At 45.8% G+C, this 24,068-nt stretch overlaps 1 protein-coding gene across 1 annotated transcript in view; it reads right to left on the reverse strand.

Moving 5' to 3' along the window:
* Positions 1-24,068, reverse strand: part of Spf30 (Splicing factor 30) — an 81,043-nt gene that overhangs the window by 4,111 nt on the left and 52,864 nt on the right. The gene's annotated exons all lie outside the window — the stretch shown is intronic.

Genomic DNA, 24,068 nt, shown 5'->3' on the forward strand with positions numbered 1-24,068 from the left:
ACTTCTTTACATTCCATTGCTAGTAGCAAAAAAAATACAAAAATAAAGGACAGAAAAACCATTGAAATGTATATTTGTCAAGTTAGTTTAACGAGATACCAAAATTGTTAAAAATCTATGAATATTTGCTGCGCCTGTTAAAAACACTCAAAAATCATCTGTCTATATAACTAACGACAAAACTTTTTTATCAAAGCTTTGACAAAAACTACAAAAATGAAAATGTATTCACAGTTATACTGTAGAGTAACAACAAATAAAAGGCAGCATTCAATTATATACTGTACAATAATTCCAAATACATGAAAGCTCTTTAATGCAAAAGACAAGATTCCACTATTATACAAAGGCATAAAAAATACACATACATTATCAGTGTCCTCGAGCCACTCTCCTTAGAGAAGAGCATTTCAAAACCTTGAGAAGAATGGGTTACATTAGTGAGTTTTCAATATCTTGTGTAAAATATTTTTAGTTAAGGTGCTATCCTGCATTTTCTGCTAATGTATATAATTGTGAATGCTATCCTTTACTTGCTGTTCTATAACTGAGAACCATGTGAATATGACAAATTTGGAAACAATTTGTATTTTTTGTAACTACAAACCTTTAGCTATTTAAAGGGGTATTACTTTCGGCGAAGCTGAGAGGACGAGACATTAAAATTTTAGTGAGGGTTAACTACCCATCCCACAATTTAGCGACAGGTAGAAAGGGTAGCTAGCTACCCCTCTCGCTCACACCTGTGACTGTGCTTCACTTTGCTTGGAGGTAGGACTTCAAAAGGGGTCAAGGTTAGCGGGTAAGTTTGTATAAATGGCTAAAGGTTTGTATCATTAGGAAAAATAAAAAGTATTCCCAAATATGTCATTTATTCTGTAACTGGAATACAAACCTATGCTATTTATAGGGGTATGACTCGCCCATTAGGAGGCCGGATGTCCCTACCAATCTGGCTTTTTGGCTTTACCCGGGGATTTCTGTTCATATAAAAACCATGATACCTCACTAATCATGCTATGCATGGTCTGCAGCCTACCGAAGCTGTGTGTCGAGATACTAGCAATGTGACTATCAAGGTAATGTCTCTTCTGAGTCATAGGAACCGTCCGAAGTCACCAAGACATACCCAATACCACCTCCCCAGGATATGGAGACGCAACAGTATTGACACAATACTGGGTTACACAAGGTAACAATGGCTTACCTGCAGTGGTTGAGATCAGCTGTCCAGAGGACCGTGGATGCCGATTTCCCCAAGAGAGGGGAGGATGAAGAAAAGAAAGAGCCAGTCATTTTTTTTCCTTCACTCAAGACTAAAACCGGGTAACCAATGCCTTCAACCTCCTGCTACTTGTCCATAAAGGATTATGCTTGAGGTATGTTGTGTAGCCACCACAGGACCGATAGAGAACGCCCGCTTGTAGGACCAGCGTCACAGTAGATACAATTGAACACCAGGGATGTAGCAATGCCCCTGACGTTGAGTGCTCTGATCGACGTGTCAGAGGAGGATTTGGATTCAGTGTGAGGTCTGTGACCTCGCTAATTCAGGAGAGCTCCTAGTTCCTCTTTGGCATTTCAACCGTTGATCTGGATCATTGGTCCTGCTGCAAAGGATTCCCAAGCCGAAGGGTACGGATTCTGCGATCTGAGCTGCCAGAAACAAGGTCAAGCATTTCTTGATTCATCAACGTGAATGAGACATTAAGGGCGTCCCATGGGGTTCACCGACTCTTGGCCAAAGTCAACACAAGTGGGAGGCCTGTCATCAAGGTCAGGAGACCTCTGCTGCTTGGAATCCTGGAACGAGGTCTCCTTTCCGACCAAGGGTCCATAGGCTTGAAGCTCCAAACGAGGGGCGATGCCGATGTGGACGAAAAGTTAATTCCTTCCAGGCAGAAGGAATAGCGGAGGCCTTTCTTTGCCGATAGAAGTTCCAGCAGGGAGGAAATGACTACCCCTTTCAGTTTAAAGGCAGGATTCAAGGCTGAGCGATAGCCTTTTACGGCCAAAAACGAGAGGAGCATTCCACCCCATAAATACACGAAGAACTCTGCTACTGCTGGAATAGTGATGAGTGGAGAGATACTCCTTACACAGTCACCTACCATAGAAGACATTCCACTATGCCTGGTAGACTGAGGCTGACGATCTTCGCAGGTGTCCAGACATCCTTTACGCAACTTGTTGCAAAAATCCTCTCTGAGTGAGGAGATGCTAGATAGTCTACAGGCGTGAAGTCGCAGCGAAGCTACAGCTTTGTGCAAGAGGTTGACATGTGGTTGTCTGAGTAGATTGCGTCGCAGAGGAAGTTCTGTTGGAAGCTCCGTTAAGAGTTGCAGCAGGTCCGAGAACCATTTTGAGTGAAACCATAGGGGAGCTGTGAGGGTCTTTGATAGACTGACTGGTGTTCTGGTCTTGTTGAATACTCTTCTCGTCAGACAGAACAGGGGAAACATTCAATGTTGTCCCACCGTTGTTGGAATGCATCTTGCCAGAGAGCCTCGGGGTCTGGGACTGGGGAGCAGTACAATGGGAGCCTGAAGTTCAAGGCCAGTGCAAACAGATCCACTGTTAGAGACCCCCAGGAGGTCAGGACTTTGTTGACTACTAGATGATTGAGAGACTAACTGGTGTTATGGTCTTGTTGAATACTCTTCTCGTCAGACAGAACAGGGGAAACATAAACGTCAATGTTGTCCCACCGTTGTTGGAATGCATCTTGCCTGAGAGCCTCGGGGTCTGGGACTGGGGAGCAGTACAATAGGAGCCTGAAGTTCAAGGCCAGTGCAAACAGATCTACTGTTGGAGAGCCCCAGGAGGTCAGCACTTTGTGGAATACTAGATGACCCAAAGACCATTCGGAACCCCCATCTGGGTCATTCTGCTCAGGTTGCCCGCGAGCTCCTTCCTTTTGCCCGCGAGCTCATTCCTTTTGCCCGAAATGAAACAACTGTAGGTGTTACTGAATGGACCTACCCCCCTCCCCAAAATGAAACAAGTGTTGATGTTACTGAATGGACCCCCCCCAATCAATCAATCAATCAAAAAAAAATCTCTCTCTCTCTCTCTCTCTCTCTCTCTCTCTCTCTCTCCGTAGTGAGAAGTTTCACCGATGACACAAGAATAAGTAGAGAAATTACTTGTGATGAGGATAGGAACTCACTACAAAGAGATCTAAACAAAATATATGAATGGGCGGAGATGAATAGGATGGTATTTAACTCCGATAAATTTGAATCAATAAATTATGGAAACAGAGAAGGAATGGTGTATGCATACAAGGGACCTAATAATGAGACAATCACAAACAAGGAAGCAATTAAAGACCTTGGTGTAATATTAAATAGGAATATGTTATGCAACGACCAAATAGCAACACTGTTGGCTAAATGTAAAGCAAAAATGGGAATGTTATTCAGACACTTTAAAACAAGAAAAGCTGAACACATGATTATGCTTTACAAAACTTATGTACGTAGTACACTCGAGTACTGCAATGTGATATGGTACCCACACTACCAAAAGGATATTGCGCAAATAGAGAGTGTACAAAGGTCCTATACTGCTAGAATAGAAGAAGTTAAGGACCTTGACTACTGGGAAAGACTGCAATTTTTAAAACTATACAGTCTAGAAAGGAGAAGAGAACGCTACATGATAATACAAGCATGGAAGCAAATACGTAGAAGGAATTACTGAAAACATCATGGAGCTTAAAATATCAGAAAGAGCAAGCCGAGGTAGATTAATAGTGCCAAAAAATATTCCAGGTAAACTAAGAAAGGCGCACAGGACATTAATCCACTACGCACCAGCATCGATAATGCAGCGACCATTTAATGTGCTGCCAGCTCATCTAAGAAACATATCAGGAGTGAGCGTAGATGTGTTTAAGAATAAGCTCTATAAATATCTAAGATGCATCCCAGACCATCCAAGACTGGAAGATGCAAAATACACCGGAAGATGCATTAGCAACTCTCTGGTGGATATACGAGGTGCCTCACACTGAGGGACCTGGGGGAACCCAAACAAAAAATAAGGCAATAACACACACTCACTCACTCTCTCTCTCCCCGTAGTGAGAAGTTTCACCGATGACACAAGAATAAGTAGAGAAATTACAATAACTAACACACACACACACCACACACTCACACACACACACACACACTCTCTCTCTCTCTCTCTCTCTCTCTCTCTCTCTCTCTCTCTCTCTCTCTCTCTCTCTCTCTCCAAGTAGCGCAACATTCTACATTTCATGTTAACAGAATATATATCAATAAATTTGAACTAGTGTGAATTCGAAATCGTATTAACAGAACTAGTGTTAACGGGGAGTTAACTGTACTTCCTTGGTAATGGAGGGTTTGGGATCTGGAAGGATGCACCCTAAAGGTCCAGCGCACAGGAAGACCTGTGGTCTTACCGCTTGTCTGACCTTCAACATGGAATGGACTAAAGCCCGAAAGGCCAGTTCCTTTACGGATCCCTTCGCACAGGAGCTCGTTAACACTGGGGTGTTGATCTGTGGAGATTGTCCAGCAGCGATGCAGGAATCCTCCCACTGGTGGACAAGCAGGGGGATCGCCTATCCTAGCGTTTGCGGCCCCGGGCTCCTACTCTAGGATGTTTCCCTCCACGAAAGAACTTGGGGGTTAGCAAGAAAGGGCTTTATAGACATCCTGTTGTCCATTACTGCAGTCCTGTTTGTCATTCTCGAAGAGGTTGGATGTGGAATGCTTGACCCCCTCTGCGGGACGTGTCATCATCGAAGAGGACTTCAGCAGATTTTTAGAGTTCTTAGACTCTTTCCTTGGAGGGAAGAAGGTCTCTAACACAGAAGAATTAGGTGTTACAACCTTCTGTTGGTCACCGGTAGGGCAAAGGATAGAATCTTCCACGAGTTTAGAGACTACTCTGCGATCTCACGGGACTTCCTCGATGAGCGAAGGCAGGAAAGAGAAAAAAAAGGAACACTTGACCTTCTCTTGGAGGCCCTGACAAGGTGATGCTGTTCCTAAGAATGGCGATGTTCTGGCGAACGTTGACGATGGTCAAGGGCTGGTTTTTGTGCTGCTGTGCAATCGGGAATGCTCGTAAGTAGTCACATCTCGATAAGCTGCTGACGGAGACTGCCGTTCGCTTGCCAATCATTTAGGGGATCGGCGCGATGGCGAACAGCAAGTAGTGAGGGACTGTTGTCGTCTACCTTCCACTCTCTCCAGAAAACAGCGAGTAGCTGGGGAATGACGAGCAGAGGGTGACTGGCGAGCAGTTGAACGCTGCTGGTAAACTGCCGAGTGGCGAGCTGCTGGTGAACGCTGAGCTGTTGGAGATCGGCGAGATGTCAATTGGTGAACTTAAGATGACCAGAGAACCATAGGCGAGCGGCGAACGGGTAACGTTAGCGAGTGGAAAATGGTTAACCGTTGGTGAACGGAGGGTGACTGACGAGCAGTCGAAGGATGCCTGGTCACTTAGCGAGCGGCAGGCTGCCATCGAGCAGCAAGTATGGCGATCGAAGAGCCAACGGTGAACCACTACAGAAGACCACGAACGGCTAACCATTTTCTAATGGCTGCATGCCGATGGGTCGGCGAAGGACGAGTGACTGGGTAGCTGGAACTAGCAGGACTCACGAACTGGAGTTCATCAACGAGCAGAGCTGGTCTGACTAGCGCCGCAAGGCTGGTGGACGACGATACGAAGGTCACAGGTGAAGGGCGATCAGCAAGATGCCTATTGGCGATCAGTGAGCTGGAGATCTACGATCGGCGAAAGGATGAGACGGAAATCGGCGTAGCAATCACTAAGCTTGCGATTGGCAATCGTTGAGCTTGTAAGGTAGGCTGCCGATTGATGAGCTGGTGATCAGCGTGAAGATCAAAGAGGCGAAGTAGAAGTCAGCGAGCTGGCGATCGGCAAGACCGGAGGTCAACAATCGGAGACAGACAAGTTAGTAATCGGCGATCGGCAAGCCGATTATTGGTAATCAGCAAACTGATGATTGTAGATCGGCAAGTTGATGATTGTCGATCAGCGACGGTGAGCCACGAGCAGCAGCTCGATGGCGAGAGGTATGACAAGAGTGTTGGACAAGCGAACGCCGTAAGGCTGGCGAACAATGAGTCCGAGGAGAGTCCGGTGAGACAGGAGAACGGCGAGACTGATGAGATTCGTAAGGGTGACGAAAACACGAGGTCCTCGAACGATCCTCCTAAGGGGATCGTTCGGCAGAAGTTGATGATGAGTCAAACAGACGAATCATTGCCGAAGGCAAAAGAGCGTGTCTGAGGAGACGAGGAGGATCACGAACTCAGCGAGTTCGCCAATGACAATGACGATTTCCCTAGTAGGGAAGGCTGCTCAGCAGGAAGATCTCGGGAAGGACTGCGAAGAGGTGTCTCTATGGGTGGTCTCTCTCGCGAACGAGAGAGGTGATCACCCACAGATAGACAACAGAGATGACGAAATGAAGTTCTCCCTTGAGCGCTACCTGAGACAACATAGCCGGAGCTAGTTCCTCGAGGTTAGCATGTTGATCAGGAGCTTCCACAGGTGCAGAAAAGTAATGTGATGGCGCAGTGACAGCAGATTCCCCAGGAACGAAAGGCACTGCTCTTTTACATCGGCTATCTTAGCCGTATGAAGAAGAATGGCATCACTAACTGAGGAAACATAAAAGAAAATTATGTAACAATAAACCCCCTCGGGAAGAGCACCTAGTCCGTGGATAGGAAAGGTGTCCACCAAGAGAACACATAAATTAAGGACTGTGCACTTCCTTTCCTGGCCGACATCGACGGAAGAAGGAGAGCGGCAGCGTAAAAAACTGTAACAAAACAAGAATTAAAATTAATTCATTCAGGTGAGAAAATTAACTACTCAGGAGAACCACTCAACCCTCCGGCGGGAATGAGGTTCCCCGCAGAGATGAAGCCGGAAAGTTAAATTACAAGTCAATTTTACTTAATGAAGAAAACCATTCAGAAGCGCAACCTAACCCGTGAACGGGAAAGGTGTTACACCCCCCGGAGTATTTTGCTGGCCGCCCACAAGTGAGCGGTGAAGGCCTTGAGAAAAAGAAAGACCGAAGTCAAGCTCCAAAAGGGCCACACTCCCTTCCCCCAGTAGATTCCTTCCAAAAGCTCACAGAGGGGAAGGAACAGGGGAGTATCCAAAGGATGACGATTCCCCTGCGGCGACGGCCGAGTTACACGGAAGCCCATCCACCAATGGGATGACCAATGTCCAAGGGAGAAAGGTCGGGAGGGAAGGTTATCCATCCCTGAGAATCTGCTGTACTACGCTGTCACACACACAGCAATATACACTAAAGAAATCTTACAATATATATAATGTATAAAAATATTAAGAAAGTTTTCATTTACAGTATATAGAAGAAAAACGTTAAAAAGACAAAGATTAATGGCAGTCCAAAATATGTGAGGAAGAGCGCTAACAACCGCTCCCCCTCGGAGCCAAAAGCCTAGTGAAGCACAGTCACAGGTGTGTGAGTGAGAGGGGTAGCTAGTTACCCCCGTAACCCTTGCTAACTAGTGAGATGGATAGTTAACCCTCGCTAAAATTTCAATGGCTCGTCCTTTCAGCTTCGCCGAAAGTAATACCCCTATAAATAGCATAGGTTTGTATTACTGTTATGGAACAAAGTCAAAGTTATTGCTTTAAGGAAATTATTGGCATCCCATGGAATATTGCAAATAAATAAGTATCTAACCTACGAATGGTAAGGTAGAGCAGCATACTTACTCTTCGCAGTATCACAAAATGATAAAAAGCTAAGTAACCAAACACCTCAAATAAACATAAAACATACAAAACTAATGTACTACTAAAACTGCAGAATATTTACTAACCACTGTAAAACATACAAAAATGGTGGAGAAACATGATGTAAGCCAATAGGAACTCCTCAAATGTACCATTATCAAAAAACTCATTAGTAGTTAGTCAAACAGCAACAGCTTTTCCCTTCATTAATAGTTTGTGTTAAATGTGGATGAGCTGCTGTTACCTAATGTTCTAGCTAACTATACAAAAAATTCACAACCTACAAATTTCAGTGTTTTCCATTTCCATCACTTTAAGCCCAGATGGCCTCTTATGCTCTTTATCTATTTTCAAATTCTATAATCAACAGAAGTTTCAAAACTAGAATGTATAAAAAATTTCCAACTGCTAAAACAATCAACAAGTGTGCCAAAAACATTGTAGAGAAAGGTCAAATACAGAAAATGTCTTTCCTTGGACTTCAAGTGAATAATTTTTTTTTTGTCAGTTTATCACGCCAATATATATCTCAATAAATTAAAGTGATAACTGCATCATAAAAAATACAGTACTGCCTTCTATTTTATAGGAGACACCCATTAGGAGGGTGGATGTCCCTGCCAAACTGGCTTCCTTGTTTTGAATAGGTTTGCACCATAAATAAGGAGTCCCTATACCTTGCTAAACCTGCTACGCAAGGTCCACGGCCTACACAATTTGTGTTGAGATATTTAGTAGTGTGACTGTCCGGGTAAAAGTTATTCCCGAGTCTTTGTAGGAAAACCTGTTGTAATCAGGACTTTCCCAATATCACCTCGCCAGGGTACGGGGACGCAACAGTATTAACTTAATACTAAGTATACAAGAAAGCATGGTTTACCTGCAGTGGATTGAGGTCAGCTTGTGCAGAGAACCCAGGATAATGCTTTTCCCAAAAGAGGGGAGGATGAAGAAAAGAATAAGAGTCAGTCATTTCTTTTCATTCACGCAGACTAAAATTGGGTAACAGTACCCTCAACCTTGTGCTACTTGTCCAATAAGGAGCTTGAAGTATTATAGCAGCTGTTGTGCAGCCTACACAGGGCCGACAGAGAACATACAGAGCCTCCTGTGGGTCATGTCTTGCAGGTAGTGGGCTGTGAACGTATTTTGAAGTTTCCTCACCCCAGCCTGTTGAACCTGCGTTACTGACAAGTTTCTCTTTTAAGGGCCCGGCCAGAATGCCAATATATAGAGGCATAGGAAGAAAAACACAAAATCCTGAAAAAAAATCACTGAGCTTCGTATGGCAATGGAGGATGCGTATACAGAATATTATGTCAAAATTCCTCTGAGTTACAGGGTAATTAGTAAAAGTAACTCGATAAACCAAAAACATTTTTTCCTACAAGAAAATGCAATATTTCTTCTGTTAACGTAAATTTTCATAATTATTACATTTCAAAGTAATAGAAATTGTGAACAATGGCATCTGTATAGCTTCCATGAGTCACAAGACAATATATTACACGGTAAATTACACCCTTTAACCTTCAGTCCTACCACAAACTTCATAGAGAGTACATATCTGAGTTTGACCTCTGACATTCACTCATTTTTATGTTTGTTTTTCTCCTTTTTGGCAAGAATTTTATCATTTCAAAGAGGAAAAGTCAATTTCAACATTTTGCTAGCATAAGGAAGAAGAAAATTTGCTCTATTAAGAGTTCAGAAGAGGTTAGTAGTTAATATCGGTAGTGATGCAGAGAGAGAGAAAGAGAGTGGTGTGGATAGAGGAGGAGCAGCCTTGCCTGACACAAGCCCAAAGAAGCAAGATATTGAGAAAAAAGATCTTCGTTTATGATTAATTTATGATAAATAACTTTTTTAATTTATTAATATCCAAAAAGGAACATAAAACTCATAATAATTAGGATTTATTAATATTGTCTTTGTAAAAATACAAAGAAAAAGTTTGAATGCCATTATCACAAAACTATAGTTATTGACCTTCAAATTCTATCTTCTCCTTTAGTTTTAAAGATATAATATTGAAATTTGGTAAATAAATTAAAAAGACTTTATAAAAAAAATCAAATTTTTCCCTTTTTTCCTATTGTTTTTTCATATCTTTTTAATTTTTTCCACAATTTTTAGGTTTACTTTTTTATCATAATGAAAAAATTCAAATCCAGCAAAAAAATTACTTTTAGAAAAAAACTCTCATATTATTGGTGGTCTACATCAGGTCTATATAGGGTAGTAATCCAGGTCTTAATATTAGTTATCAAGGGAGAAGATAGAATTTGAAAAACACTCATTTTCAGGATAATTCACCCTGGTGTCATAAAAGGTCAGAGGCAAAAATCCTATGCAGTTTGGAGATGTCCTAACTCACTAATTAAGTGGTACAAATGTCATAGACCTGACCTTAAAAAAACGGCATTAACCGGTCAGCCACCTTAAGCCCAGAGATGTAGCTACGCCCCTGGCATCGTGCGCTCTGGAACAACGTGAAGGAGGAGGGTCCAGATTCAGAGCATGGTCTATGACCTTGCGAATCTCCGCAGAGATGGTGTTCTTGGTGACCCTCCTCTTGTTCCTCCCTCTGCTGACGAAAAGTGCAGACACACAGGGACGGGCTGCGGCTGTTCTCTTGAGGTACAGCCTCAAACTCCTCACTGGGTAGAGTAAGAGATGATCAGGGTCATCTGTTACAGAGCAGAGACTCGAAATCCGAAGAGGCGAATCGGGGATCCGCCACTCCCAGATTCTGAGTCTTGGCAACAAACTCAGGGATGAAGCTGACCGTTACCTCTCCCCATCCCCTTGAATGGGCAATGTCGTATGAGAGACCATGAAGTTCACTGACTCGTTTGGCCGAAGCCAAAGGTAGTAGAAACACCGTCTTCCAACTCAGGTGGCGATCTGTTGTCTGGCGTAATGGTTCATAGGGAGGTTTCTTCAGAGACCCGAGAATTCGAAACACGTTGCACGGGGAGGTCTCACTTTAGACTGGGGACGGGGAAGTTCTTAACTCCATATGAGTAAAGGAAGTTCCAGCAATGAGGAAACGTCTATTCCGTTGAGTCTACAGGCGAGGCTTAACGCTGAGCGATAGTCTTTTACCGCCGAGACTGAAAGGCGCATTTCTTCATGCAAATACTCGAGGAACTCCGCTAGGTAGACTGCTGCTGATGATTTCCGCAGGTATCCGGACATCCTGCTCACAACTTATTGTGAAAATCCTCTCTTCAGTGAGATGGCGGCTTTGTGAAACATGTTGCCATGTGGTTGTCTGAGCAGATCGTGTCGTGGAAGGAGTTCTCTTGGAGACTCAGCAGAAGTTGCAGAAGGTCTGGAAACCATTCCGCATGATACCATAGTGGAACTATGAGTCATTGAGAAGTTGACCGATGTTCTGGTCTTGTTGAGTACCCTCCTTATCAGACAGACTGGGGGAAAAGCGTAGACGTCGAAGTTGTCCCACAGTTGTTGGAATGCATCTTGCCAGACAGCCTTGGGGTCTGGGACTGGGGAGCAGTACAACGGGAGCCTGAAGTTCAGGGCCGTTGCGAACAGATCCACAGTCGGAAAACCCCAAGTCAGTACTTTGTTGGCCACTAGATGATCCAAAGACCACTCGGTAATCACTATCCAAAATGCTTTGCTCAGGTTGTCGGTGAGCACATTCCTCTTGCCTGGAATGAAGTATGCCGATAGTGGTATCGAGTGAATCTCGGCCCATCTCAGTATCTCTACTGCTAAATGGGATAGGGTCTGCGAAAAAGTATCTCCCTGTTTGTTGATGTAAGCCACTTCTTTGGTGTCGTCGCTCATCACCACCACTCAGTGGCCCGCCAGGAACTGGTGAAGGGCCAGGAAGACGGCCTTCATCTCTAGGAGATTTATGTGGGGTATTCTTCTGACTTTGACAAGAAGCCTGAGGTCATGGTGCAGCACTTGCCCCCCCCCCCCCCCTTTTTTTGAAGCATCTTAGAAGAGCATCAAAACTGGGGGAAGGACGAGAAGATTAACTCCCTTTCGTAGATTCTCGTCTGACACCCACCATTTGAGGTCCGTCTGTTCCGATGATCCCATGGGGATCAGGATGTCTGGGGAGTCAAAGGCCTGATTCGATCTGGACTTGAGTCGCCACTGGAGAGATCAAATCCTGATGCGACCGTTGGGAACTAGACGGGCCAGAGAGCAAAAATTGCCCAAGGAACGTGGCCACGTCTGGGGTGTAAGTTCTTCTCATCTGAGAAAGGGTCTTGCAACCTTTCTGTCGTCTGATGGGAAGGCTTTGTGGAGATTGGTGTCTATTATCATGCCCAGGTATACCAGTCTCTGTGTAGGAAGCAGGGAGGAATTCTCGAGGTTTACCATGATCACCAGATCTTAGAAAGACCTCGAAGTTTGTCTAGATGTTGAAAAAGGATTGACACCAAGTCCGCTAGGATCAGCCAGTTGTCCAAATAACGGAGGAGACGGATGCCAATCCTGGGTGCCTAAGATGACATTAGGGCGAACACTCGGGTGAAGACTTGAGGTGCTGTGGAAAGACCGAAGCACAGCACCTTGAACTGGTATTTCCTGTTGTCTAGGTTGAATCTCTAGTACTTCCTTGTAAACGGATGGATTGGGATCTGGAAGTATGCATCATTTAGGTCCAGTATGCGCAAGAAGTCCTGTGGTCTTACCACTTGTCTGACCGTGTTTGCCATCTCCATACTGAACGGAGTTTGCACTACAAACTTGTTCAGAGCTGAGGTTGATGACTGGTCTCCAGCCTCCAGACACCTTTTTCACAAGAAAGAGTCAACTGAAGAAGCCTGAAGACACAACAAGCACTTCCTGGAGAGCGCCCTTCTTCAACAGGGTCTGGACTTCTACACAAATGGCTAAACCCTTTGCTGATCCCATCGCAAAGGAGTCTATTGACACTGGATTCCTGATCAGGGGAGGGAGAGATGTTGTGAACGGGATGCGATACCCTGAATGAATCACTGAGACTGTCCAGGGTTTGGCCCCGAGTTGCTTCCACCTGTCCCAGCAACTTTGCAGGCATCCACACCCCCTGGTGGACAAGCAGGGGGAGTGCCTATCCTAAGGTTTCCAGCCACAGCCACTCCTTCTAGGATACTTTCCTGCCCTGGAGAACTTTCTGATTTTCCTGTCCTTGGTTGGCAAAGGACTTTTTAGACACTGCTGGCTTTGCTACAGTTTTGTTCGTTGAGGTTTTGGCTGGACGGAACTGCTGAGGAACTGGTGGTTTATAGGGCTTGGATGTCAAAGCACTATGGAGAAGGGAGTCCTGGTGAGACTCCCTCCATCTCTCAGCATTGTGTTCCATGTCTTTTGGGTCCAAAAGAGAGGATCCCTCTAGAGAGGAGTTCCTGAGCCTCGAGATCTTGACATTCGGGACCTGCAGATGGAATCTCTCAGGCACCGCATCTCGACATTTCAGAATGGTGTTTGCCCAAATGTTTGAAACTTGATGGGCGAGAAACTCGATGGTGCGAGTGCCTGAGAGGAGTTAAGTTTCCATAGCTTTCCTGGTGGGTTCCTTGGAAGAATCCTCTGTATGTACCAGGATTCCCAGGGTTCCCAACCAAAGATCAAGCTGCGAAGTAGCCACCATGGCATACTTCGTGACTTTTTCCTGGTTGAGGATCTCGGCTGCCAAGAAAGGGACCTGACAACTGGAGAGCCTCTCAAGAGAGACCCCCTTGGTAAGGTCTTCCAGAAAGTGTGAAGTGGAGGAGCTGGACGAGGCTCATCCAAGACCTCAAAGTACCTCCTCTGCTGGACATGAGAAGGTGGGAGGAGCTTGGCGGTAGAGCCCGAACGTTGAGAGGAGGAGAGGTCGGAGAGCTGTTGGGAAATCTTTGCCCGGGCGCTCTTTAGCCCTTGAGACCAGGGCAGGGCTGCACTGGTCTTCGAGGGCTTCCGAGTGCTGAAGACACAATCTAAGACCATGTCTTTGCCCTCTCGTGGGGGTATCTCCGGGTCGGTAAACCCCTTGAGTACCCTGAAGAGAGTCAGAACATCCCAGAAGGCATGTTCTGACTCTTTCTGCTCTCCTTCTGAAGTGGGACTGGTAGCGAAGTCTCCTTCTTCCATCGCAGAGAGCTCATCTCGGGGTGGGTTGTAAACATCCCTAGACTGGTGGGTCCTGCAGGCCTAGAGGTCCTCGAAGAGGACTGTGGCAGACTTTTAGAGTCCTTCGATTCCTTCTGGAGAAGGAGATAGGAATATAACATTGAAGGCCAGATGGAGTTGTCTTTCCTGACTTCGCCGAAAGTGGAGAGCTCTACGTGCGAGGAGGATCTTCCAAAGGTGGAAGGGAGGCTACATCGGCAGAGGTGAGGCATGAGTGTCTGGAGGGAGAGTCAGGAAGGACAGGTCTCGAAGGCATAACAGGAGTCAGTTTCACCCTACGAGATGTTATCGCATCTGAGACTCCTCTTTTCCTCTTCAGGGGAGAAGAAGCCGAGGTTTTCTGCAGGAGCTCTGCTGGTAATGCCGGATGTTGCGAAGTCTCAGAATATCAAGATGATAAAGCAGGCCCGACGGCTTGCACACCTGGTCTTACCATGGCACTGAACCAAGGCTGCTTGGTGACGGTGGCACTGCCAGAAAGACCTCTTGAAGAGAAAGGGATCGAAGGTACCCTCCGAGGAGTCTCGACCGATGGTCGACGCGGTGGGTCCGCCTTTGAAGATGTGATCTTCAGTATCTTGAACCCTTTTGTGGAGCCCTTTCCCTCTTTCCCTGGCGGACGCGCTGTAATGCGTTTGCGGGGAGGGGAATAGGGCGATGGTGACCTGTTGGAATACCTACCTGTCTATTCCTTCTGACCACGGGACTTTCTTGAAGTTGGAGAAACCTGTTCCAATGCTTTGCGCAAGTGCGCAGGGGAGTACTATCGAGCTGGAGAGCGCTGGCGCGCAGGAAAACACTGGTGCACAGGAGAACATTGGCGGGTTGGAGAATGCTGGCGAGTACGAGGAGTCCAGATGCACAGGAGAACCCTTGGCAAGCTGGGGAGCGCTGACACGCAGGAGAGCTCTGACGAGCCGGAGGGCGCTGGTGCGAAGGCAAGCGCGGGTATGCAGAAGAGCACTGGTGCGAAGGCAAGCGCGGGTATGCAGAAGAGCGCTGGTGCGCAGGAGAGTGCTGGTGCAAAGGAGAAGGCCGATGCTCAGGAGCGCGCTTGCGAGCTAAAGACCCCTGACGCCCAGGAAAGCGTTCCCAAGCTGCAGAGCGATAGTGCGCAAGAAAGCTCTGGAGTGCAGGAGAGTTCTGTCGAACTGGGTAGGGAGGGCTAGTGCACTGGCAAGCATTGGTGTACTGCTGAGCGCTGGCGAGCTTGCAAACTCTGTTTCAAACGACGCGAACGTGCTGGCAAGCTGTTGGTGAACGCTGGTGTGCTGATGAGCGCTAGCGCACAGCTGAAGGTTTAGAATGCTGCGCAGGAAGGCGCATTCGGGAGGGCGAGTGACGCTTGGTCACATCACAAGCAGGAAGGCATAGAACAAGGGTCAGGAACGGAGAAGGCAGGTTAGAAGGTCAGAGAGATGCATTAGATTTGCATGTAGGAAGATCAGGAAAAGGGATGTGCCCTTTGGAAGGGTGAACATACTCCGAAGGGGATCGCGCAACGTCGTCAGAAGAATGTCCAGGAGAGGGCGAAGGTTGAGGGCCAGAAGACAAAGGGAGAGAAGGCTCCTCTGCGGGGAGGAAGGCTGAGAAGATGAGGCTGAAGAGCCAAAGAGGCGCCTTTTCTCCTATGATAAAGGGACACCAAGGTGAAGCGGAGGGCGAGCTCTGCAAGATTGTTAATGCCCTCGGGGGGTCGGTGGATCAGCAAGCTGATCTTTGGAAGCAGCAGTCCTCCGCAGAGGAGTCAATGAGTGAACTCCCGCGAGAAGGAGAAACACTCGCAGTATAGACAGACCAAGGACTTTGCTTCCCCCTCAAAGGATGATCAGGAACGTAGGTAAGCGCAGTCGGCAGCAACAGCTGAAGAATTCGAAGGGGCAGGAGCATCGGCAGCAGCAGCAGACGACACCTCCGACACCAATTCATCGACACACAACAGAGGATCCACCTCCGAATTCGACAAAGGCTGCACACTAGCACCAGGAATGATAAGTTGCAGCAAGGGGTTCTTGGAAGGACCTCAAGGACGACCACACCTGTACAGGGGGAGAAAGAGACAAGGGCTCACCCAGGGGGAGTGGTGGGGCCGCTTCGCTTGAGGAAGCAACACTATCTCTCGAGGACCAGGGTTGACCATCAGGTAAAGGGCCAATGCAACTACTCTACAGTCTCTCGGAAGAGACCGATACAGCAGAAGCTTCGGAGGAAGGTCGGGTAGCGGAAGAAATAGCCTTGGGTTTTTCCCCTTTCAAAGAAACCATCGAAGGAGAAATATCCAGCTTTGACTTATTCTTCCGCAGGTGCCCAAAACCTTTCCCAGTGGGAGGCAGACCACTCACTACACTTATTTTCACTGTCACACCGTTGACCTCTGCAGGAGGGACAAAGGGTGTGACGATCAGTGTCCACAACCGACATGAAGGTAACGCAAGGCCGGCCTTCAAATCTAGAGCAAGGTACGCATAGTCGGCAGAAGTCAATACAAACACACACTGTTAAAGAGAAAGCACAAACAAAAAGCATTAATGGCAGTCCAAAAATAAGCAAAGGATGAAGAGCGGTAACGACTGTTCACCATTCGAGCCAAAAGCAAAATGAGCTAAATCACAGGTGTGTGAGCAGGAGCAAGCTACCCCCCCCCCCCACCCACCCCCACTAACTAGCGGAATGAGTAGTTAACCCTCACTAAAAGTTTAATGGCTCGTCCTTTCAGCTTCGCCGAAAGTAATACCCCTAATAAATAGCACAGGTTTGTATTCCAATTACGGACCATTTAGATCTTTTATATACTGTATAAACTATAAAAACCTAAAAAAGCACGAGGAACAGAAACAAGATAGAATAGTATGCCCAAGTATACCGTCAAGCAAGGGAACTCTAATCCAACACAATGGAAAGCCATGGTACAGAGGGTATGGTACTACCCAAGACTAGAGAACAATGATAGGATTTTGGAGTGTCCTTCTCCTAGAAGAGCTGCATACCATAGCTAAAGTTTCTCTTCTACCCTTACCAAGAGGAATATAGTCACTGAACAATTATATTGCAGTAGTTAACCCCTTTAGCAAAGAAGAACTATTTGGTTATCTCAAGTGTTGTCAGGTGTCGAGAACAGTAGAATAAGGAAAGAATAGGCCAGACTATTCAGTGTATGTGTAGGCAAAGACAAAAAGAGCCATAACCAGAGAGATCCAATGTAGTAATATCTGGCCATTCATAGGACCCATTAATTCTCGCAGTAGTATCTCAACGGGTGGCTAGGAAATATTTAAATGATTCTACCCCATTAATCCTTTCTCCTCCCAAAGACATTTCATCTTTCATTGCATACCATAGTTGAAGTATCTCTTCTACCCTTACCAAGAGGAATATAGTCACTGAACAATTATATTGCAGTAGTTAACCCCTTTAGCAAAGAAGAACTGTTTGGTCATCTCAAGTGTTGTCAGGTGTAGGAGGACAGAGGAGAATGAGGAAAGAATAAGCCTGACTATTCAGTGTATGTGTAGGCAAAGACAAAAAGAGCCGTAATGAGAGAGAAAGAGATCCAATGTAAAAGTCTGGCCATTCAAAGGATCAATCAATTCTCACAAAAGTATCTCAACGGGTGGTTAGGAAATATTTAAATGATTCTACCTCATTAATCCTTTCTCCTCCCAATGATATTTCATCTTTCATTGCATATTCCATTCTCATCATCTCTGTCTTTCTTCTATTCGTCTTGACCCCAACCTACCGTGATATTTCATGCATTCTGGTGAGCAAGCATTGTAATTCCTGAGGTGTTGTGCTATTATGGACAGCATCATATTACCAATCCAGTTCAATCCTTCCCCACCATCCCCAACTGTTTTATGCATTAAAAAATCTGAGAAAGATAGACAACATACGTAACAACACATTTCCTTGGAGTTCTCTGCTGTTCACTGAAAATTCATTTGATAGGACTCCACTAACACTAACTTTGCACTTGCTATGCTTAAGAACAGAATTAATCTAATTTACATATTTAAGAGGAACTCCATAATAACAGGACTCCACAAAATTGCCAGTTGCACATTATTAAAGGCTTTTTTATAGTCCAAAAATACCATCAAAAGTGGATTTCTATATTCTACATATTGCTGTACATGTCTTAAAATGAAAATTTGGTCAGTACAACTACATTTGCTGAATCCTGCTTATTCCTCTTTCAGGTTTTCATCAATCTTTCTCTCTAGTCTCTTAGGAATAAGCATACAGTATTACAGTACTATTAATTTTCATGACAACTGAAGTAATTATTGCAACCAGTCAGGTCTCATTTTTTTGCCATTTTCACCAACACCCCTAGCTCCTATTCATCAGGTTTTGCCTATTCATGCCATTAATAACATTACTAAATCACCTCTTGTTCACTACAGAAGATACTGTATCATATTAATAAATATGATATTTTAATTATAAAATAAATTTTTGAATATACTTACCCGGTGAATATATAGCTGCAACTCTGTTGCTCGACAGACAAACTGTACAGAAAAAACTCGCCAGCGATCGCTATACAGGTTGCGGGTGTGCCCAACAGCGCCATCTGTCGGCCAGATACCAAGCTCTATGTAAACAAAGACTCAATTTTCTCCTCGTCCCACTGTGTCTCTATTGGGGAGGAAGGGAGGGTCATTTAATTTATATATTCACCGGGTAAGTATATTCAAAAATTTATTTTATAATTAAAATATCATTTTTAAATATTTAACTTAGCCGGTGAATATATAGCTGATTCACACCCAGGATGGTGGGTAGAGACCAGTAATATATGTTTACATTTTATGAGCTAAGAGTTTTTATTTCATTTTAGAAGTTATCAAAATAACAAAAACAAAATAAATAGGTACCTGGTAAGGAAGTCGACTTGAACGATTACTCTGCCTTATAAGTACGTCTTCCTTACGGAGCCTCGCGATCCTCTTAGAATGCTGATCGACCCCTAGGTGCTGAAGTATCAAGGGTTGCAACCCATACAACAGGACCTCATCAAACCCCTAATCTAGGCGCTCTCAAGAAATGACTTTGACCACCCGCCAAATCAACCAGGATGCGAAAGGCTTCTTAGCCTTCCGGACAACCCATAAAAACAACATTAAAAAAACATTTCAAGAGAAAGATTAAAAGGATATGGAATTAGGGAATTGTAGTGGTTGAGCCCTCACCCACTACTGCACTCGCTGCTACGAATGGTCCCAGTGTGTAGCAGTCCTCGTAAAGAGACTGGACATCCTTTAGATAAAAAGACGCGAACACTGACTTGCTTCTCCAATAGGTTGCGTCCATTATACTTCGCAGAGATCTATTTTGCTTAAAGGCCACGGAAGTTGCAACAGCTCTAACTTCGTGCGTCTTCACCTTAAGCAAAGCTCGGTCTTCCTCACTCAGATGTGAATGAGCTTCTCGTATTAACAGTCTGATAAAGTATGATAAAGCATTCTTTGACATAGGCAAAGATGGTTTCTTAACTGAACACCATAAAGCTTCAGATTGGCCTCGTAAAGGTTTGGTACGCTTTAAATAGAACTTAAGAGCTCTCACAGGGCATAAGACTCTTTCTAGTTCATTGCCTACAATCTCCGATAAGCTGGGAATATCGAAAGATTTAGGCCAAGGCCGAGAAGGCAGCACATTTTTGGCTAGAAAACCAAGTTGTAGCGAACAGGTGGCTTTTTCTGACGAAAATCCGATGTTCTTGCTGAAGGCATGAATCTAACTGACTCTTTTAGCTGAGGCTAAGCATACCAGGAAAAGAGTCTTTAGAGTGAGATCTTTCAGGGAGGCTGATTGTAGCGGCTCAAACCTGTCTGACATGAGGAATCTTAGTACCACGTCTAAATTCCAACCAGGGGTAGCCAAACGACGCTCCTTGGTGGTCTCAAAAGACTTAAGGAGGTCTTGAAGATCTTTATTGTTGGAAAGATCTAAGCCTCTATGCCGGAAGACCGATGCCAACATGCTTCTGTAGCCCTTGATAGTGGGAGCTGAAAGGGATCGTCCTTTTCTCAGGTATAAGAGAAAATCAGCTATTTGAGCTACAGAGGTACTGGTCGAGGATACAGAAACTGACTTGCACCAGTCTCGGAAGACTTCCCACTTCGATTGGTAGACTCTAATGGTGGATGCTCTCCTTGCTCTAGCAATCGCACTGGCTGCCTCCTTCGAAAAGCTTCTAGCTCTCGAGAGTCTTTCGATAGTCTGAAGGCAGTCAGACGAAGAGCGAGGAGGCTTGGTGTACCTTCTTTACGTGAGGCTGACGTAGAAGGTCCACCCTTAGAGGAAGACTTCTGGGAACGTCTACTAGCCATCGAAGTACCTCGGTGAACCATTCTCTCGCGGGCCAGAGGGGAGCAACTAACGTCAACCTTGTCCCTTCGTGAGAGGCGAACTTCTGCAGTACCTTGTTGACAATCTTGAACGGTGGGAATGCGTAGAGATCCAGATGTGACCAATCTAGGAGGAAGGCATCTATATGTATTGCTGCTGGGTCCGGGACTGGGGAGCAATAGATTGGAAGCCTCTTGGTCAGCGAGGTTGCAAAGAGATCTATGGATGGTTGGCCCCAAGTGGCCCAAAGTCTCTTGCACACATCCTTGTGGAGGGTCCATTCTGTTGGAATTACTTGCCCTTTCCGACTGAGACAATCTGCTATGATATTCAAGTTGCCTAGGATGAACCTCGTTACTAGGGAGATGTCTTGACCTTTTGACCAGATGAGCAGGTCCCTTGCGATCTCGTACAACGTCAGTGAGTGGGTACCTCCTTGTTTGGAGATGCACGCCAAGGCCGTGGTGTTGTCTGAGTTTACTTCCACCACTTTGCCTCAAAGGAGAGACTTGAAGCTTTTCAAGGCCAGATGTACTGCCAACAGCTCCTTGCAGTTGATATGCATGCTCCTCTGACTCGAGTTCCACAGTCCTGAGCATTCCCGACCGTCTAGTGCCGCGCCCCAGCCCACGTCCGATGCGTCCGAGAAGAGAACGTGGTTGGGAGTCTGAACAGCCAGGGGAAGACCCTCTCTTAGGTTGATATTGTCCTTCCACCAAGTCAGACAAGACTTTATCTTTTCGGAAATCGGGATCGAGACCGCTTCTAGCGTCTTGTCCTTTTTCCAGTGAAAAGCTAGATGGTATTGAAGAGGACGGAGGTGTAGTCTTCCTAGTGACACAAATTGTTCCACGGATGACAGCGTCCCTACCAGACTCATCCACAGCCTGACTGAGCAGCGTTCCTTCTTCAGCATCTTCTGGATGGATAGCAGGGCTTGATCTATTCTGGGGGCTGATCGTCTTGTTGTTCAGCAACGTCCTCATCAGATAGTTCCTCATCCGAAAACTGATGAGGAAACGGCAACGGAGTGGGCAACGTCTGGCTCGCTGAGTCCGGTCGCACTGGTGCATGCGTGACGGAGCCGGACGCAACATCATGGAACTGCTGCACAGTCTGTGAACTGTCAACAACCATGGGTGCGCGAGGAAGCACAGCGTCCACCCGAGACTGTCTAGACCGTCTGGGTTGTGCAGTCAACACCATACCGGGTTGCTGAGGTTGACGCACTGCGTCAAAACAAGTCACCTCTGCTGGTTGTTGAACGTCCTGAACGTCAACAACCACCTCCGAGCGTCGCTTAACGTCAACGTGCGGCTGGCAACCCACACTGGGTCGCATCGGTGGAGGAACCACCTCAACTGGCAGACGCGAGAAGGTTACCTCAGCGTCAACAGGACGCACAACCGACCGGTTGGAAGGTTGTTGGCCAGAAGGTTCGGCAGCAACCTTCTCCACATTAAAGTCCTCTATCAAGGACGCAAGCTTGGACTGCATGTCTTGCAGCAAAGCCCATTTAGGGTCTACGGGAGCAGGTGCGGCTACAGACGGGGTTAGCGACTGAGGCGGTACCGCTATCCATCCCTGAAAGCCTTGTTTATGCATGACATAATTGTACAGCAAAACTTCAAAGGCTCGAAAGCAGCTGTGAAGTTGACCTGTAAAAAGCTTGGAGCGTCTCCTGGCCAAGCGCCAGGGAGAGTCTACGAGATTTGAGAAGTCTATCTGGGCAGAGGCATGAACTCCCAAGCCGAGAACTTCTCTCGTGTCATATCAGACTCTCGCTCTATAAGCCAGTTTAAAAGAAGGGAAAGCAAAGGCTGTATCCCCCAAACTCCTCCTGGTGATAAACCAGTCGCCTAGCAAACGTAAAGCTCTCTAGGAGAGCGAGAGAGCACTAGCTTATAAACAACGGCTTCGAAGTAGCTAGGCCTAGTGTAAGCTCTGACGTTTAGGCGAACGAGGAGTAGCAGTTACAAAAAGATCCGGACAAAGATCCTTAAAAAAAATCATCATGATTTAATTAAAGTCCATAGAGGGCTAAGCAGCTTTAGGCTCCTCTCCATCTGACAGAGTCCTCAAGGGAATATCAGTATGAGGGGGAACAGCAACTTCCTCATCTACAGGAACCTTGTCCGATAAAAGCTGAGTCTCAAGCAAGGGAGAGACCTACCGTGGTGGCAATGCTTTACAAGCAGAGTCCACACTCACTGGTGCATTAGTAGCGGACCAGGACGCAACATCATGTAACTGCTTGACAGTCTGTGAACTGTCAACAATTGAACTGTCAACCACAACAGGTGCGTGAGGACGCACAGCGTCCACTCGAGACTGCTTTGACTGCCTAGACTGAGCAGTCAAAACAACTCTAGAATGCGGAGGTTGACGCACAGCGTCAAAACAAGTCAACTCCGATTGTTAGCGAACGTCTTGAACGTCAACAGGAGCATCAGCAAGTGGCCTAACGTCCAAATGCGGCTGAAAATCCACACGAGACCGCATCGAGTGTGGTTCTAAACAACCTGACTGACGTGACTTAGCTACGCCAACGTCAACAGGAAGCACAAAGGAACGTTAGGTTGGCTGAAAGCCAGGATATCGATGAGATAAACGGCTAGACTCAACGGACTAATCGGCAGAATAGTCTTCCATAAGGGAGGCAAGCATATTCTGCATGTCTTGCCGTACAACCCATTAAGGATCAACGGAAATGGTTGTGGTAAGAGACGAGGGTAACGTCTGTGACCGCAACACTTTGCCAACAAAAAAGACTCTTGGAGTCTGTGTTACGCTTTTGTTAGGCGGCGAGCAGTTATCCGATGACTGCATAGGGTCAGAGCTGTCCTAATGGCTGTAACCAGGATGCTGGACCTGTCCTGAAAGGACTGACTTTCGCTTAAGGGCTTCGAAACCTTGTGACAGGTTTCTTATGCGAAAAGCCTTCGGATGACGAGGAGAAAAAACGTCTCTCTCGTCTTATGGTAGGGGAGATCTTGGTAAGATACACCCGATACCATAGAGGGAAACGTCTGTTCGTTGATCAAGGCCTCTCGAACCCATAAGTCGTTCGACATTACTTCTCCCCTGTTTGGGAGCTTGCAAGAGGTCCCGGACTAGGTGAACGACAGGCACGAACAGACGAACCCTCGGACGCAACACTGTAACACTTTGCGCAATATCACTTTATCACTTCAATTTTCTGTTTTGCACTTATTTCACTGAAATCGAAACTTTTACTGATTTCTACCTGAAGCACGCAATTCTACCCTTCATCAAAAGGTAGTAATTGCGAAATCAGTCGTATAATGCAAGCTCATTAATACCAGCAAAAAACAGAAAACATATCTTAAGATAAAAAATTCAGTGGCTTTGGAAGAGACTAAACACTAGTTCATATAAACTACGTTTTCAATCTCTCACCGCACATAGCCTGGGGACGAGAATAAAAAACTAAAAACGTTTTATCCTTTCTCCCCGTACAGAGACTAGGGACGAGAGTAACTCGAGAACAACGTTACCCGCTTGAACGGAACGTTATCTCTCCTCTCTCTCCCTCCGTCTCTATCTCTCTCTTTCTCTCTTGATTTCGCACCTAAGAGAAGAGCCCAATTACATTTCGTCAAAAAAAAAACTGAAAGGTTTTTCAATTAAAAAGTTCCTTTAAAAAAGAATTTAAAACATTTAAGCTTTGAAAGAATAATGAACAAAACGTCAGAATCGATTTACTCTTTCTGCAAAGTGAAACCGTGATACTCTCTCTCTCTATC

The sequence above is a fragment of the Palaemon carinicauda genome, chromosome 22 (genome assembly GCF_036898095.1).
Source record: "Palaemon carinicauda isolate YSFRI2023 chromosome 22, ASM3689809v2, whole genome shotgun sequence".
NCBI classification, from domain to species: domain Eukaryota; kingdom Metazoa; phylum Arthropoda; class Malacostraca; order Decapoda; family Palaemonidae; genus Palaemon; species Palaemon carinicauda.